The sequence below is a fragment of the Lygodium microphyllum genome, unplaced genomic scaffold (genome assembly GCF_053477565.2).
Source record: "Lygodium microphyllum isolate KBCC unplaced genomic scaffold, Lygodium_microphyllum_v1.1.10 scaffold_60, whole genome shotgun sequence".
In the NCBI taxonomy this organism is placed as follows: Eukaryota; Viridiplantae; Streptophyta; class Polypodiopsida; order Schizaeales; family Lygodiaceae; genus Lygodium; species Lygodium microphyllum.
Window position 1 is genome coordinate 671,040 of NW_028229543.1, and position 16,245 is coordinate 687,284.

A 16,245-nucleotide genomic window follows, 5' to 3' on the forward strand; every position below is an offset into this window, starting at 1 on the left:
GAGGGAGAGGATAGAGAAAAAGAGAAAAAAATCATTAAATCTAATAGAGCAAGAGAGAAAGAGAGAGTCAAGGTGAGGGAGGGACAGGAAATGAGAGAGGGAGAGAACGAGAGAAAGGGAAATGAGAGAGGGAGAGGAGAGAGAAAAAGGAATGAGAGAGAGAGGAGAGAGAAAATCATTAAACCTAATAGGGAAAGAGAGAAAGAGAGGGTTAGGGTGAGGGAGGGAGAGGAAATGAGAGAGGGGGAGAAAGAGAGAAAGGGAAATGAGAGAGGGAGAGGAAAGAGAAAAAAATGAGAGAGGGAGAGGAGAGAGAAAAAGAGAAAAAAAACATTAAATCTAATAGAGAAAGAGAGAAAGGGAAATGAGAGAGGGAGAGGAGAGAGAAAAGGAAATGAGAGAGAGAGGAGAGAGAAAAAGAAGAAAATCATTAAACCTAATAGGAAAAGAGATAAAGAGAGGGTTAGGGTGAGGGAGGGAGACGAAATGAGAGAGGGGGAGAAAGAGAGAAAGGGAAATGAGAGAGGGAGAGGAGAGAGAAAAAGAGAAAAAATCATTAAACCTAATAGAGAAAGAGAGGGTGAGGGTGAGAGAGAGAGAGAGGAAATGAGAGAGGGAGAAAGAGAGAAAGGGAAATGAGAGTGAAAAGAAAATGAGGTGGAGAGGAGAGAGAAAAAGAAATATGAGATAGAGGAGAGAGAAAAAGAAATAAAAATCATTAAATCTAATAGGGAAAGAGAGAAAGAGAGGGTACCCTAGCACCTGCTACATAGTATCATAGTACTGGGTACTTGGCACTATGATACTAGAGTACTAGGTGCTAGATACTAAGATGCTATGATATTATGTGCTGGGTACTGAGTACTAGGTACTAAATACTAGTGTTCTATGATACTATATGCTAGGTCATAGAAAAAGAGAGAGATGGAAGGAGAGGATAACAATCTAAGAAAAGAAAAGAATGATAACAAAAACAAATTGTTTGTTGTAACATAGACAAAATGGAAAATGAAGAGGGTCCTATTGTTCAAGATCGCGAGGCGTATCTTAATCAGCGTGTCCCATGTCTCTACTCTCAATGCAGGCTGGCAATTAGACAAAAACTCAGATTGTCTATAGAACATGTATGACGATTTGGCGAGTTTTTGCGCAGAATAGGTCCATGGATGGAGTTCAACGAATATCAGCGGATTCACGTGCATGGAGCCACATTGACTCTACCTTCCCAGGCTTTGTCCGAGAGCCAAGGAATCTTCGGCTCGGTCTTGCAATGGATGGCGTGAACCCATTCCGTCTGCACTCAACTTCTTAGAGTGTGTGGCCTATAGTCCTTGTCAACTATAATATCCCTCCATGGCTTTCTACGAAGAAAGGACATCTCATCCTTAGCTTACTCGTCTGCGGCCGCTACAAAGTCAAAAATATGGACGTGTATCTTCGTCCATTAGTCGATGAGCTTAAGATTTTTTGGGAGGAGGAGGTCACCGTGCAAGATATGAGCAGGCACGATGGTCGGTGGTCAGCCAATATTCAAGCCATTCTCATGTGGACGATGCATGACTTTCCGGGATTCGAAGAGTGCTCAGGTGAGTAGGCCTCCATTCTTGTTGGTAATATCTATATTTTATCTCATTCAAGCAAGTATTCACTGGGTCGTGGTGTTGGAACAGGTTTGGTTACCTTATTTATCATGCATGTTTATTGTGTGGGCTACAGTTAGACTCCCGAAGGTCACGAACCATGAAGAACATGGTATATCAAGGGCACGCTGCTTTCTTGCTAGAGGATCATGAACTTAGGGAAGGTTTCCTTGGACGACCTCCAATATGTATGAATGCCGCAAGCTGGTACAAGCTGAAAATGGTCCACACGGAATCACATCCAAACGAAATGCGACGGTTCTCAGTTTTCTATGAGTTGTCATATTCGACCCACTTACAGGTCAACCACTTGTTGGATCCCATGCATATTTTCAAGAATGTGGACAGCTTGCTATGGGACCACATCATAGGAAAGAGAGACACTATAGGGGCACGAATGGATTTGACAGAGGTAGGTAAGATGGAGGCCCCTTGGCTGCTGCAGTCGAGTGTTGATGGTCGTGTGCAGCTTCCTCGCGCTCCTTGGGTTTTGTCCACTAAAGAAGAGCGCATTGTGAAGCAAGTAATCAAGTTTATCCACACTCCAACGGGTATGATGCGTTCTCTCAGGTCCGCATTTTCTAAAGAAGACCAATTATCAGGGCTAAAATCCCATGACTGGCATAAGATATGTCAGGTTTGTACTATGAATGGATTGTAATTGGTGTGTGCATTTTGCTATTTTGAGTATAGTCATTATTCATAATGCTTTCTCATTTGTGGCAGTTTGTACTTCCGATCGCGATCGCAGGATGTCTTACTCCAGAAATACGCGGGGCCATTTACAGGTTGTCAACTTTGGTGCAATGGATCCCACAAAAGGAGATTAAGACATCCTCTATTGAATCCACGAGGCGGGGAGCAGTGAAGATGGTTTGTCTCTTTGAGAAATACCTACCCACCAGCATGCTCATGATACAAATCCACCTTCTTGTGCATCTTGTAGATGAAGTGGAGATTACTAGACTTGTCCATATGCAATGGATGTTCTCCTTGGAGTGCTTCATGAAACCCTGAAAGGCTTTGTGCGACAACAAGCTTGGCCAGAAGGTAGCATGGCTGAAGGTTGGTTGGTGTGTGAGGCGCTAGTACATATTTCACAATGGCTACCAACGGTGGATCCAGACAATGAAATGCTATGGTTCACTGAAGGACGATGATAGACTGACTAGAGATGTGGTGGTTGGAAATGGGGTAGAAAAAAGAATGGATGCCTCAATGGAGGAGAAGGTGAATCGCTTTTTTATGTTGCACCATGCCTCTATGGAGACATGGCTCGCCAAGTACCAGATTGCTAGGAAAGATTGAGAGGAAGCGTTAGCTGAATTCCGACGTAGTACACGTCATCGAATGATTCGATATCCCGAAGGCATGGAGGAGATGCCGCGGTTCATGTCAACATGATGGTTGCATGGAGCTTTGACTGCAGCATCTCACGAAGGGATAGAGGTCTCAACGGAGGAGTGGGAATTCTTGAGGGGATGTAGTCCAAAGGTGATGAGGGGTTTAGAATCTGTTGTATCTAAATTTTATATGTGACATCTAATTTGAGTGTTTCAATGTATAGTACAAAATATATAGTGCAGCGTGGTCGCGTGGATGACATTTTCGTGTGGAGCGTATTGACAAAATGCGCTCCATAATGGACTGTGGTATCATGGCAAGGTTCGAGCAAGAGAGCTGGCGACGAGCAACAGATCCAAACACCGTTGTGGATAAGATGGAGTATTTTGGGAACTTGCAAAGTATTGTTACGGTGGATTACCGTAGCTTCTCCATGATACTATTTGATGTGCAGTGGTTCAAAGTGGTTGTCGTATCCTGGTTCATCTAGCAATGACCAAGATTTGAATCGCATGAATGATACATTGGCCTCCTTTGGCAGGCGGGTCAATGCATTTTTTGGAGGTTTTCCTAGTAGGGAAGACTTCATGGGAGAGATGACCAGACACCTTGGCCGCTCTCCCATAGCGGACGAGGTGTTCAGTGTCATGTCTGGGACACCTCTGATGTCTTTGCCTAGCACTACTTCCCAAACTCCACATGCAGGTACTCCATATGCAGGTGCTCCACGTGCTCCACATGCATCAACTGAAGTACAAGCATCTGTAGAAGCACATGCATCTGCAGAAGCTCCTGCGTCCAGCGAGGCAGAGGGTAGTCGACAGAGAGGGAGGAGGGAGAGTCGAGGGGGAGGATGAGGCTTGTGTGGGGGTTGCCTAGGAGGTGGCGAGCGATCACCCTCACTAGTAGATCATGTAGATGAGGTTGTATGCCAGTACTATAGAGTTACAGATGTTGGTGGCATCTTTCATGATGATGAAGGAAGGGATGTAATGGCATACATGAGGAGCGTCGTGCATGCGGCGTATAAAGATTGTTTCATTGCCTTCAAAAATCAGAAAAGCGGCAGTGGCAGGAGATGTTGAGGGCAGTCCATAGGAGGTACCCAAATCATGAGGGTCAGCAATTCTCGGATGATTGGGGACGCACAAAAGTGAGGGATATGCTTCACAACAAAAGATCCCACCTCATGACACGGGCCAGGGACTCACTATGGAGGTAGAAGGAGGGGCGTGGAGCCTATAGCCAACCACCTATGTGCCACCGCATAGAGTGGAAGAAAGCCAAGAAGAAAGCAGTAGAGAAAGTGAAGAGTTGCCAGCACGCAGAGGCGCGACGGATCCAAATGGAAACCATGGAATCGTCGCATTACGGATCGGGCGACAGAGAGTCGTGGGAGGCAGAGTTTGTAAGTATATTTTGATTTCTAGTTTTTTAAAATTTATATTTCTTTCAATTCTTTACATATCTTATTCTAATATATTGTGACTCATAATTGTTTGTATATATCTAAATGTTTTGCAAACTACCATCGTTAGTAGGACACCTACTCCTAGAGAGGTAGGTTACCATCGAGGCCATAACCGCGCAGCCACATGCCTTTACTTCTATGAGGAGGGTCTCATCACTGAGGACCAATATAACCAGGCCATGAGGATTCGACAGCTAGAGGAGGTATGTTTTTCTTACTTTCCTATTAAAAGTATAGCTAATTATAACTTTTTCTCCACCTTGTCTATGTAAGCAACCCTGATCTTTTGTGTGTGTAGGCGAACCCGGATGTGGAGCATAGTGAGGAGGGGGATAGCGATGCTAGTAGCCATCCATCTTTGAGCCTACTGCTTGCGGCCACGCTTTAGGTTGCAAGCACTTAAACTTTCCTTGTAAATGCTTTTGATATATAATGAATACATGGACTGTTATTTTCAATTCTCATGCCCGTAAGATACATTGTCTTTTTCCCAAATGCACAATCTGATGTATGGAAGGAGTTTTTCCAGTTCTGTTTTGCGCGTCTGTCTGCGCGTCTAAATTGCAGATAATTCGTGTTTATACTCGCGTCTATAGTGCAGACTACACGCACTTATACACGCGCTTCATAATTCAAATTTAAAAAAGAAATTAAATATCTTTTTTAAAAAAATGACAGTTTTTATTTTTCGTTTGCGTCTACCAGTGCTTGTAAAAACGTGTCTATCAACGTGTCTATATGTGCGTGTATATGTGCGTCTATTTTTACATGTAAATTCGTTGATACATGCGATTATAGACGCGAAATGGTAGACGCGCAAATAGACAGGTGGATAGGCACGCCCGTAAGATTTTCTCTGTATTCAAAAATCATGTCTAAATGTGCGTCTATGAGGCCTTTTTGTTGTAGTGAGTGGGGCTGCAAAGCCCGAGTAGTTAGATGCAGACGACTAGTGTCCACTGAAGGAGGAGGCTACAGATTCTCTAGGATGTTGGAGTCAGTAGCACAAGGCAGCGAGGGCACGACTCGAGGCTGGAGTGGTCCATCATCTTGGGAGTGGCGGCCACAGGACATATTTAGAGGACTTTGTAAGTTTTTCTTTTGTTTTGCTTATTTATTTTTTTACAATATTCTTTGTACTCTGACAATCATGTTTCTAACAGTTAGCATTTTGTTTTCTTTGCAGCACTCCATTGCAAATCGCGATCCGACTGGCCTTGAGACTTGATATACAGAGAGGCATGGTCTCACTTCATTGATTGACCGATTGTATAGACACGTCGGCTCTGTAAGTCACTCATCTTTCTTGTCCGTAGTTACTATGTTTAATTAGAATGCATTATTGTATGGTGGACTGATGTATTGTTTCTTTTTTTGCAGAGTCTGTTCGATGCTCCTTTGCGGCGGGACGAGCTTTCAAGGGACGAGGATATGTAGCTCGCCCTTGGATTCCTGGAGCTCACACACCTTTATTTTTTAGTCGCCTGATCTATGTAGACATTTTCTATGTATTAATGATATATTGTCATGATTGTACCAATCGCTTATTATGCGATCATGTATTTATTTCATGTATCAGTGTTATGATTTCAGTATACATTGTTTTTGTTTGCAAGCGCATTGTACACAGTGCAGAAACTATTTTGTATGGCTCTAATAAGGCACACAGTGCTAGTTGCCCTGCCACAAAATTTCTTTTTTCCCTCTAACCGTCACTATTAGCGTCACAAATTTTACTACTCGCGTCGTTATTGGCATTGTTTTTTATGTCACAAACTGTCGCTATAAGGGTCGATATTGGCATTGGTATCAGCGTCGCATATTGGCGTTAGTATTAGAATCACAAAATGCGACGCTGATACTAACGCCAATATCGTCGCTAATAGCGACGGTGATACCGACTGTTCTATAGTGTCACCAATAACCACGCTTTTTGCGACGACGGGGACAAATTTTGTAATTTACATTTTCGTTGCTTTAAACGTCTGTATAAGGCCTATATCTTGTAGTAACGTTAAGCAGAAAGAGAGAGGATATTCGAGATTATGTGGTCCATGTAAGGAGCCTCTTCAAGAGAATTCCCCTAGGTGAGAGAACAATTAAAAGGGAGGTATCCACAGTATTCATCAATGGAATAGGGGGTGAGGAGCTCTACAAATCCTTGGCTGACAACTCAAGATTGCAGCAAGACGCATTGGCAAGAGTCTTTGAAAAATCTATAAGAGTGGATGACTAGCTCAAGGAAAGAGGCTCCAGATGCTGGAATCAGGAAGAGTCCAGTGCTTGAAGTTCTAAGAGAGCCTCAATACCGAGTGAGAGAATAGACTCCAGCACTCAGGAAAAAGGGAAGGGGAATGAGTCAGAGACAAGAGCTAACAGAGACTAGGATGGACATAGCCAAACTATAGGAGATGATGTGACTACCAATGTGCCCACACGTCCAATGTGTACATTGTGGCAGGAACCACTTGCCAGCTGATTGTCAAGACCCTAGGTCAGGACCTTGTGGTAGGTTTGGCCATGAAACCATGCATTGTCGATCACCTCGGAGGCTCCCATACCCATAGCTTTATGGTAAGCCCTACCTTGCAAACAAGCCAACGAACTTCTTTGGATAGGGAGCCCCGTTGGCTCTTTTGGCACAAAATGACACTAAACCTACCATCCCTAGGATGGAAATCAATCCCACATGTATCCCTAGACCGCATGGACCCTACATGACCCATCCATTGAGTGTGATACCGTAGTCCACTATGTGGACGAGCCTAGCAACGATGAGTTACATGTAAACCCATATGTGCCATATTGCTACCAAAACTTCTAGGAATCAAGCAGGAGTGTAGGCCAAGGGCATTCCATACCTGAATCTCACTGGAAGTCCAGATATACTCCGATCGATCTGACGTAGTCTTGGACCTACAAGCTCTCTCTCTCTCTCTCTCTCAAAGCCAGAACTATAAATGAGGTTTTCCCTAGTCACCCAAGACCTTAAGCCCTGTGACTGGACTACACCTTAGCCTTCCCAATCAGTCAATCTTTGACTCGAGACATCTAAGCACTCCTTTTTTTTCATTTTCCCCTATTATTGCCCTGTTCAAAACTGTTTTACAACAGTGAACTTCAAGCTTTCCTCTCTGATTTCCTTTGATTTCTCCTACCGATCCTACTCTAAATGCAATAAAAAACAAAAGCAAGGTATTGAACAGATTTCTCCTACTCAACCAATCATCAAAAAACCAAAAATACTTACTTGTAGCACAGATGAAAACCCAAAACCTTCTATCTATCTCAAGCTCTAGTTCGGGGATGAAACCCTTACTTCGATGCTTGGTTTGAAGCATGTAAGCGCTCAATCTTGAATCTGTAGGTCCCGGTAATGGAACCAGAATGTAGAGGCAGTCATCCCCTTTTTACATGGCCAGGGCCAGAGCCTCGGCCATTTTTTTGTCATTGTTCTCCTATCTTCCTAGCTTTCTTCGTACTGTCCCTCTACATTTACAATTTGCACAGGTCACAGCCCGGTGTTCTTAAAATAAATCATGGTTCGCCTTGTGCTCTTTTACAAAATTATTGACTTGCACTTTTTCTTGAGCGCCTCTCCTTGATTTAGGACCTTTTCGCACTTCTTCTGTTTCTCAATTTTTCTTGGTTAAGGGTTAACATCGACCCTGACGTGACAAGACTCATGCAAAAGTTGGGAGCATCACGGATAGGACTTTTTGGTGTAAAAGACATGCTATGGGCAGGCACAACTCTACATATGAGCTATCAAAACTAGACAGTCTTAGATACAAGATTCTAGACCTTGGTTTATCAAGAGCAATTGGGGATGCAAGCCCTATAGGCCCTACAAAATTTGGTGTTGAATGTAGAGAAATTTGTCACAGACACAAAGGGACAACCACACTCTGTAGGATAGCCTATTTTTTACTGCATATGCTTTTAGGGTTTCTCTTTTGCAACCACCTTTTACCATGATCACCTTAAGTAAACTTATCCTTGTACTTTCTTTTAGATGAACTATTTGTGATTGCTGAACTTATGAGCATGGGGAAATGCTCTCTATTTGTTGCACTCAAGGGAGGTTAATTTATGTACATCTTTGAATACATTGGGATGATGCTTAGCTTTGCAAATGTGCAAACTCAAGAAATGTATCAATTAATGGAACTAAACTTTGTAGGCCTTATCTTCTCTTGTTTTAGTGAATATGCCAATAAGGTTGGGTTCACTTCTTTATATTAACCATTAGCTGATCCTAAGATTAGATTGAAGTTTTGATGTAGGTTCTAGAGAATATTTAAGTGGATACTAGGGTGTTAGTACTTGCCATCAGTATGAGAATAGCTTTTCTTATAAGGCACACATTGGTATAACTTCTTAACCATTTTTGGATTGTAAGTTGATTATGGAATGCTGATACATCCTTGGCACATTTCCTTGCTGACTACAAACTTCTTGCCATGCTAGCTTTATGTTGGTAAATGATATGTTGACAAGTCCTCACAACACAGTTCCTTGCTAATTACAAATGCTGACCATTCTGGAATTTTTGTTTATACTTGTATATTCCCCTCTAATGGGAGTAAATAAATATGAAAACTCTCCTATGGTTATTTGTTTTGGCTTACAGGTAGGTAGGATTAAGGCAACTGCATTTCAAGCATATAATGGAAGGCAGAGGGTGGTAATGCACGTGCCAGTCATAGCAAAGAATCTAAAGGAATCTTCTATTTATATGGAGGTTCATAGGGCATTGGAACTCTCAATATTGGTGTCAGGTTCTAGCCATTCTCTAAGAGTGCTGAACTAGAAATTATTAACCCCTAGGTACACTTTATAATTATTGTCAGATTCATAGACTATAATTGTATGCACATGATACTTAGTGAGTATTATAAATAAGAAAACGTGTAGAATATATATTGTGACAAAAATGGTTTCATTAGTATGCTTAGTTTTTGCTGATGTCTTTTATGGTAGATTGGTTGTGCAACTGCGAGAAAGGGTTTTTTTAATGGTAGCTTGTTTGAATTTGACTAGTCATTGATCAATGTTATCCCAGATGGCCAAGATTTGGCTCTATCAATGCAGAATCTTTAGCTGCTATTAAGAAGAGGGTCCCTCTTTTTGTATTTGTACATTGAGAATTTGGTTCATCTCAACATGCATATCCTATGTAAAATGTTGAAGCCCTCACTCAACAATATTTGGCTATGTTGTTGCCATGCATACATGAAGCTTTGGAGAACAATGATTGGGCAACAAGGGAGATAGAAATTGAAACACTTACTTGCATTGGTTTTAATCTTCGTTCTACATTAGTGTCTTTCAAGTCAACCACCTTGAGTGTCCTTGAATCTTGTCGGTTTGGCAAGGTTTGTGCTTTACCATTCTATGATTTTCTTTTGATGCTTTTTGTCGCATTCTTGAAAGACATGCTTTATCTATGAATATATAATTTTAGATTATTTCCTTGTTGAGGTGAAACCAGTAAGAGACAATGTGCATGATGCAACACAACTATGGAGAAACCTTACAGGGGGTAGATTGTGAGTCTCTTTCATCACCAAAGAAAGCTGGCATTTTGTTTTAGAAATATCTACTAATTGTCTAGTTATGCTTCTCATGCTTTGAGTGGTGACAAATTATCGTTTCTTTTAGTGAATGAAGCTTCAGATTTGTCTTATTAGTAAAAAAATGTAAGTTTAGAGGTGTTTGGAGTATTATAGTAGGTCTGTCATAACAACTGTAGATAGATTGCTCTCTTAATTTGTGGCATTCCCTATAATAGTTATAGATAGATTGCTCCAACTCATGTTTCCAATGCCGACCCTTATAACACAAGGAACTTTCAATCATTTTGTACATAGAAAAAAAAAAGAGAATTTCCTATCAATTTCCTAGTTAAGAATATATAAGTCGGGAAAGTAAATGATAGGAAAAATGGAACATTTCCTAGTTAGAGAAAATTCCCTATGTAGTCTACATAGGAAAATTTTCCTATGTAGAAAATTATCCAATAGGAAAATTTTCTTATGTAGGAAATTTCCTATGTAATTCCTAGTTTCTCTAACTAGGAAATGTTCCATTTTCCTTATCATTTAATTTTCCTAATTATGTGTATTTTTAACTAGGGAGTTGATAGGTACTTTCCCTTTTTTTCCTATATAGGGAATGATTAAAAGTTCATTGTGTTGTCTGAATCCATCATTGGTAGCCACTCTGAGATATGCACTAACGCCTCAAACACCAACCAGCCTTCAATGAGGCTACCTCTTCTAGCCAAGCTCGTTGTTGCACAAAGCCTTTTAGGGTTTTCATGAAGCACTCCAAGAAGAACATACATCGTGTATGGGCAGGTCTCACAATCTCTACTTCATCTACAAGATGCACTAGAAGGTGGGTTTGTATCGTGAGCGTGCCAGTGGGCAGGTACTTCTCAAAGAGACAGAACGTCTCAACTACTCCCCACCTTGCACATTCAATAGAGGATGTCTTGATCTCCTTCTATGAGATCCATTGCACTAAATTTTACAACCTCTAAATTTCCCCGCGTATTTTTGGAGTAAGGCATTCTACAATTGCGATCGGTAGTAAAAACTGCCACAAATGAAAAAGCATTAGAACAACCACTACACTTCAAATAACAAAATACGCAGGCCACTTACAATCCATTTGTAGTAAAAACTTGATATATCTTATGTCAATCATGGGATTTTAGCCTTGATAATTGGTTGTCTTCAGAAAAACACGGATGTGAGAGAATGCATCATACCCGTCGGAGTGCGGATAGACATGATAATATGCTTCATTAAGTGCTCTTTTTTAGTGTATAAAACCTAGGGAGTGCGAGGCAATTGCAAGCGACCATCAGCACTCGACTATGGCCAAAGCGCCTCCATCTTGTCTACCTCCTTTAAATCCATTCGTGCCTTGCAGTGTCTCTCTTTCCTGTGATGTGGTCCCATACTAACCTTTGTGATGATCCAACCACTTGTGAGTGATTTTGTAGGCTAATTAAGGTGAGATCCTAGTCTTCTTAGGGTTGTCATCTCTTAGTTGTAGTCACTTTTGATAACCTAGCTGCATGAGGTCCAAGGGCTTGACTATCACTATTAGTGTGACCTCCACTCAAGTTGTTCTCACCAAATGGTTCCAGGTGAGCTTAAGAATAGTTTTAGGTTGACTACTCAAGTTCACTTCTCGAGGTATGAAGGGGACCTTTAGCACTTACTTTGGAAGTGAGTATATTAGAAGTGTTGGCATAATCTCTTTTGTCTCTATCTAACGCTCTGAAAACACTCCTAAAGGTGTCCAAACAAATGAGTTGAGTTGAGATTCCCATTAGTGAAGACTCGGTTACTCCTTCTCAAGTGCAATGGCCCTTGTGATGTGTTAAGCTATAGGGAGTTTCTTTTACCAAGCTTTAATTAACCATGAAATGTCATCTTGCTTGCATGACTACGGTCTCTCTTTGTTTCTCTCTATCCCCTCGTATTTTCTCATTCCTTCTTCTCTCTCCCTCCTTCCCTCCTTCCCTCCCTCTCTCTCTCTTTCTCTCTTTCTTTATTATGTTTCATATTATTTATTCCCTCTCTCTCTCTCTCATTCTTTCTTCCTTTTCCTTTCTTTGTCTCCCTCTCTCATTTCCTCTCTTTCTCCCTCAATGCACCTCATTCTCAACAAAAAATAATAAAAGAAAATGAGAAAGAACAAGAACAAAGCAAGAGGGAGCAATGTACTCACCACAAAGGCTCGAAGATGGATTCTTGGTTTCCTCTTCGCGATGGCTCCTCTTCGCCCTTCGTACACTTTCTCCTCTTCTTCACAAGAACAGTGGCATGGCAGCGGCAGCGATAGCAGTGGGGAGAAGCTCTCGCTCTTTCTCTTTCTCTCTTTCTCTCCCTCTCCCACCCTCTTTAGCTCTCTATTTCTCAAACTCTTTCACAAAATTCTGCGCTAGGGTTTCAATTGTGTTTTTATTGTCTGAGTACCATCGCCATTTGCGTCGCCGCTAATTTTCATCGGAAATCGGCATCGCTATTCCCCCCTTTCCTTGTAGTGGGGATTATATAAGTTTCTCAAGGGTAGTGATTATAGTGAAAGAAAGCAATTGGTTTTTCATTTACAAATAATATTTTCTCTAGTATGGTGTTTTGTTTGTTTTATAATGTATCATGTTTTATGACATCATGATTTCATTAAATGAAGGATCTAATTAGTTTGTACTTATACGAATTGTTAATACAAACATATGTGCATATGTTTTTGACATGTACATTGGTAAATTATGTTATTTTTAGCTCCCTCAAGATATCACTTTCTTTCTTAATGTTAATGTCCTTATTGTTAGGTACTGTAAGTTATGGTAAGATTTTAAACTAGTTTTTCTTTATGTCTCGTATTTCGACAATCCGTTAAAGAAAATCAAGGTATTGTATAGCTACTTAATTAAATAAAACAATTCATTTGCGCATTGAGTTTTCACACAACATACAAGATGTAGGTCTAAGTAAAGGGCATTTGTGCACTTTTATACTTTTGGAATGTAGTCTCACAAGTTTTAATAAAGAGAAGCAATATCTAAAATCTCTAACATTTGTGGTCAATAATTGAAACCTTTTATTCATTTGGGTCTACACTTAGTGTGACTATCTTCACTTCTCAATCCAATTAGGAATTGGACAAGAAAGGCACAAACACCTTCTAATTGGGTATAAACAAAGCGAGAACTTGGATCATACAAAATCAAGCACCCAACACATCCTAGGTAGTTTTCACATATATAGAAACATAAATGTTATACAAATGACATATGCCAATGAGCTTAAAGTTATGTAAAGTGGGGACCTTGTGGACAATCTGGACAATTCAAAAAGAACAACCCAAGATTGCCTAGGGCCCTCATAGGGAGGAATTAAAAGAGTCTAGAGTATAATGTAAATTGCATACCTAATGCTCCTTTAAAAGCATGGAAGTAGTAGAAAAGAAAAGAGTTTATAGTATAATGTTAATTATAAACGCATTGTTTCTTTAAAAGCATGGGAATAGTAGATAACATAGGAGTCTACATTGATAAACAAAGTCAACTAATTTAGAATCATTGTATAAAAAATGGGATGGAGAAAAGTCCACGCTTCGATGCTACAAGAAGAGTGCTATGATATACAAAAGGTATAGAGTTGAAGTTGATGATTTCGGATATATAGATGGGGATTGGGTAGGGTGTTTTGACATGAGATGAACTAGTGGCTACAACTATGTCCTTGGAATTAGTGCCATGAGAATAGATAATCTACATTTTCTTTTGTCTACTACAAAAGCAAAAGTGGCTCCAAGTGAGGTTGCTCGGCTTCATAAAGTAAGTCTCCATGATTTGGGCTAGCATGTATCCAAGCATACAATTGGTAAATGATATTGTCTTTCATGCAAGGACTAAACACATTGAGGTAGGGGGAGTGTTGAGATGTCCAGCTCCACATATGACCAGCTAGAATGATTTGTCTACTCTATCCACATGCATCAGCATGATTGGCTAGATGTGCTAGTGATCTTCATTACGGATGCAATAAGCGAGGACACCTACTATAGCTGGTATCGATTCAATTTGCGAAAGCATGTTGACGCGCCAAGTCAAATCTACCTCTAGCCTTGACAAAATAATTCCACATTCCACTTATATCAAGGTTAAACCATCGGAGATTGAAACCTTACATTAAAAGGACTTATGGTTACGTGAATCCGAACACCATTCTGCACCCACTAATGCCAGGAAGGAAACGACCCAAAACCAGGAAGCAGTTTGTTCTGCACGGCTCGGAGGACAGAGGGTCCCACTAGCCCGAGCTCTTCGATGGTGAATAGGCAAAGCGGTTTATTGCTGCTCCTCGCTCCGTATAAAGGCACCGTCTCGCAGCACACCACGCACCAGTGCTGCGGCGAGGAGAAGCAAGCCTTCAAGAACCTTACTAGCCCAACAAATGGGTTGGTCTCGACCTCTGATATTGTTTCATATTTATCAGCTGCTCTCTCGACGTCGACGAGGCAGCTCCTGATTAGCTGGCTCATTAATACGAACTTACTTGAATTTTGTGGAGCTCTGCCGGCCATCTCTCCGTTGAGAGATGACTGCCTCCATTATAATACAGGAATTCAAAGAAAGCGGTAACAAGATCCGGCAACAGCACCCGAGTACCGTACCATTGCTTGGCCACCTCCACAGACGGTAAACCTCCAGAACTACCATCCGGAACCAGAACCTTACATGAATATAGCGTGATGCGGCCACTTGCGTGACTCTGCTCCATCCACACGTCCTTGCTAAACTCAAGGCGAATCCAGATCATTCGCACCATGTTGTAAGGCGGCATGCCCATGTAAGCGCTCGCCTTGTGATCATCCGTGACAAGACCCCCCACTCCCATAGTAAGCCACACGCTCAAGTCGTTCGGAACCGATCTGACGGCACACCATCGCAAAATATCATGATCAGTACACTGCCTTGACTTGCCAGTCCGTGAAAATTCGCCAGCCGCTGCGAGCAGTGCGGCTTCCTTGCACTTTCTCCCCGCGTCTTCCGCCGTGGCATGCAGAAACCCGCGAACACTAAACTGCGCGACATCTGACTCATTGACGCGGCCAAGACCCTCCTCGAGACCACTGCTACCAGTATTATTTACGTGTGTGCCACCACCACGGCCGCACAGGTCAAAACGGGGTTCAGGATCATCGACCACTAAGTCATCTTCACTATAAACACAGAAAGCATCGTCATCTAAAGTATTATCATCATCCGTCAGCTCTTCAAACTCCTTTTCGATGTATTCCTCTTTCCCATAGTCATCGTTGTCCAGCTGGTCGCTGCACTCATCATGACAGGGTTGGTCCGATTTCTGTAGCTGACTAGCAATAGCGTCCAAGGCTGCGTTTATTGATCCCGGCCACATGCTTGACGTTAGTACTTTCTCCAGCCTCTCGTTCACAGGCACTAGGTCAACCCAGCCCGAAACGCTGGTAACCAGAAAGACTTCATTATTCATGGGACTCCTGTTGCGCCTGCACGGCAAAGCTGTGGATGGAACTACAAGCTCCACTTGTACTTTGCCGCTACTGCTGCGACGGCTCGCCGGAAAATACTCCAGCAGCACAGAATTGGGCCTGGACATCTTCACAAACTTCAGGTTCTCAACGACCATTTGGATGTTCGTTTCTGATCTGCTCTGCGATCGGTCTTTGAACCAAGAAACAGTGGCCTCTTCGATGATGCGCTTGTGGGTTTCGGGGGTACCTTCTTTTTCTTCCAGCCTATTAAAACCTCCCGCCACGGAGGAAAGACGTACCGGCGTCCCTTCCAACGTGTTTCCGAGGGCACCTGGCACAGGCAATGTTGACCGGTCCTCCATGATGAGACACAACAGACAATGTTGAGACAGAACCTACGAAGGAAATAACGCAGACTCTCACGGCTCCTTTATGATAATCAACAACGCAGGCGATCGCCCCCTCTCTCGCTGTGTTTAAACGACGCAAATGTTCCTAGATCCGTCTTTATACACGCATTTTAATTGTTCGTCCGACTCGTGAATTTACGGTACGTCCCACGCGGATCTTGAGAAATAATGCGTTCTTATTTCTTGTTATTGATGAAGGTGGTTCCACACTGCCCCGTAATGCACCTTCTTCTAATGAACGTGTTCTCTTGTGAGTTGCTTCCAGCATGCAAAATTGAGTCGTGACATATCACCTAATCGACACCCACCTTTTTGCACAGACTGTGTCCGCTATGGT